This window comes from Carya illinoinensis, chromosome 9, assembly GCF_018687715.1.
Source record: "Carya illinoinensis cultivar Pawnee chromosome 9, C.illinoinensisPawnee_v1, whole genome shotgun sequence".
NCBI classification, from domain to species: Eukaryota; Viridiplantae; Streptophyta; class Magnoliopsida; order Fagales; family Juglandaceae; genus Carya; species Carya illinoinensis.
In genome coordinates this window covers 28,178,340-28,181,024 of record NC_056760.1, presented here as the reverse complement: position 1 = coordinate 28,181,024, position 2,685 = coordinate 28,178,340, and the positions used below count along the sequence as shown (strand labels likewise).

At 37.7% G+C, this 2,685-nt stretch overlaps 1 non-coding gene across 1 annotated transcript; it reads right to left on the bottom strand.

The window, feature by feature from the left end:
- Positions 1-1,545: 1,545 nt before the first annotated feature.
- On the bottom strand, positions 1,546-1,653 carry LOC122277852. Its single transcript, XR_006229160.1, has one exon. It is a non-coding gene; the product is annotated as a small nucleolar RNA R71 (small nucleolar RNA).
- Between the last annotated feature and the right edge of the window lie 1,032 nt (positions 1,654-2,685).

Genomic DNA, 2,685 nt, shown 5'->3' with positions numbered 1-2,685 from the left:
ATAACTTGAGTGCACAACAAAGGATGGAAAGAGCGAAGATAAAAGGAGGAGGAAGCACAAGGAAGGGGCATTGTTTTTGCTACGGAATGCGAAGAAAGAGTTTAGGGTTTCTTCTATCTTTAGTTTTTCTTTATTTTGGGCGAATGTTTTCTTTTTATCTAAAAGTAGAGGGATTCTGAGATGAAGGGGGAGTAATTTCTGAACCCTAATTCAAGGGTAACCATCGAGTGGTGTTTCGATTTCCAGATTGTGGTCATTTGCATGTCTTTAAGTTTTCTTTATCATTCTCGAATCAAGTGAAGTAAGGGGGTTTTTCCACCCTTTTTGATCTATTGTAGATTGAAAGCACAACAAATGCTTGAAGTGTGTGAATTCCATTGCTCTGAATGTATTAGCTGAAACTGGGTTGATAGGACATTTATTTAGACTATATTTTTTAATCTCTTTGATGAGCATATATGAAATTCAACATCCAAATGTTCTAACCTCGACTCATATAACATTTGAAGAAAACTGTTATAGCAGTTGAATCTTTGGGTATCTGAAAGGGGAGTGCATTTCTGTTAAAGAATTACCCTTTGGTCAACACAGTGACCAAGAATGTGTTCTTAGGTAGATATATCATCCATTTATTTTCCTTACTAGTTTTGAAGAATAAGTTGTCTTAACCCTTGTGAAATCAACCTTGGGGCCTCCACTACACATCAACACAACACCTCTTGCACTTTGGAGGTAATAAAATTGGAGAATCAAGTTTTTGGCGCTATTGCAAGGGATTAATGGCAATTTACAAAACTAACAGAGTTAAAGGTGGCTAAGTGTGAACCTCTTCACACTTTGGTGATCTCTAACCCTAATGCTTTTTTTATTTTTATTTTTATTCATTCATTGTCTATTCTCTTTTGTTTTGTTTGCCTCGTGTTAATTTTAAGTGATGGTTAAAAAGAAAAAATCAACAGTGATTGGGTAATTGCTACCTACCACAATTCTACACCAACCTTGGTGATATTTTGGTGTTACTGTTGGGACTTTGTATGTCTGTTTGGAGTCGTGACTGTTCCTCTTGACTGGTCAAAATTGAATCTGTGACATACTCAGATTGTGAGTCACTCTCATTTGAGTCATCCTCTGATAGTTTTAGCACCATGGCTAAAAAAGAACACAATGAGAGAGGAGTTGTGAATTATAACAGAACTATTAGGGACTATCTGTAACCTGTTAGGACTAGTTCACCCTCATGCATCATCCAACCCTTAAATGCAAACAACTTCAACTTTAAGCTTGGCATGATCCCTTTGATACCTCACTTCCATGGGATAGAATTAGAAAACCCATACTTGCATATCAAAGAATTCGAGGAGGTGTGTTCCACATTCATGGATAGGACCTGCACTGAAAAAGTGATTAGGCTTAAGTTGTTTCCCTTTTCATTAAAGGACAAATTCAAAACCTGGTTGAACTTCCTAAGACCTAGATCCGTAGGGACATGGCAAGAGATGCAGACTAAGTTTTTTAAAAAAAATTCTTTCCTATGCATAGAACCAATGCACTGAAGAGACAGATCATGAACTTTGCCCAAAAAGACACTGAAACCTTTTATCAGTGTTGGGAGAGGTTCAAGGATTTACTCAATGCTTGTCCTCATCATGGGTATGAAAACTAGAGGATATTAAGTTTTTTCTACGAGGGTTTATAACCCAAGATGAGACAATTCGTGGAGACAGTGTGTAATGGAGAGTTCTTTAATAAAGAACCAGAAGAGGCTTTCGAATATTTTGATTATTTATCTAAAAACGCCTAGTCATAGGATGTTTCAGATAAATATGATAGAACTGAACCTTTAAAAATAACTGGAGGGAGGAAATACAACTTGAGGAAAGTGGATGATTTACATGCCAGAGTGTCTATACTTACTAAGAAATTAGAAACCATATACATAAACAAAGTAAATGAGATTCAGGTTGTTTAAAGAGTGTCAGAAAAATGTAACATATGTGAGGATATAGGACATTCTATTAATGATTGCCCCACTGTCCTAGCTTTTAAAGAAGTGTTATTGGACCAATATAGAGCTGTTAACATGGTTGTTAAATCCTTTTCAGGTCCATTTTCTAACACATACAACCCTAGTTGGAGGAACCACCCAAACTTGAGTTGGAGGAATGAGCAATCAACTCATCCCTCCAATCATGCACCAAACCCTTCTTAGTATGCAGCATCAGGATCACCTCAATATCCTACTGCAACACCTTATGGGTAGAGGAGGAACCTCGAGGACACTATCCATCAAATGGTAGCAAATCTCCAACAATTCATGCAAGGGTAGGCCACCATCAACAACCAGACTTCACAGGCCATCAATGATATTAGAGGATCCCTAACAAGGTTGACCACAACCTTGAGCACTCAAGAGAAGGGAAAATTCCCTGCTCAACCACAACCTAACCCTCATGGGCAGGTTCATCAAGTGTTAGAGGCAGTGAAGACATCCAATATTAAACCAGTAAAATCTGTAACAACTTTGAGACGTGGAAGAATTTTGGTAAGTCCCACTGCTGACCCAGCCATCATTGGTAAGGATTCTAACCCTATGCATGTTGAAACTAAATTGAAAAATTGGCAAGTACTTGCACTTTTCCCTACGAGGCTAACTCTTGTGCACAAAGATAAGAATCATGCTGAAAT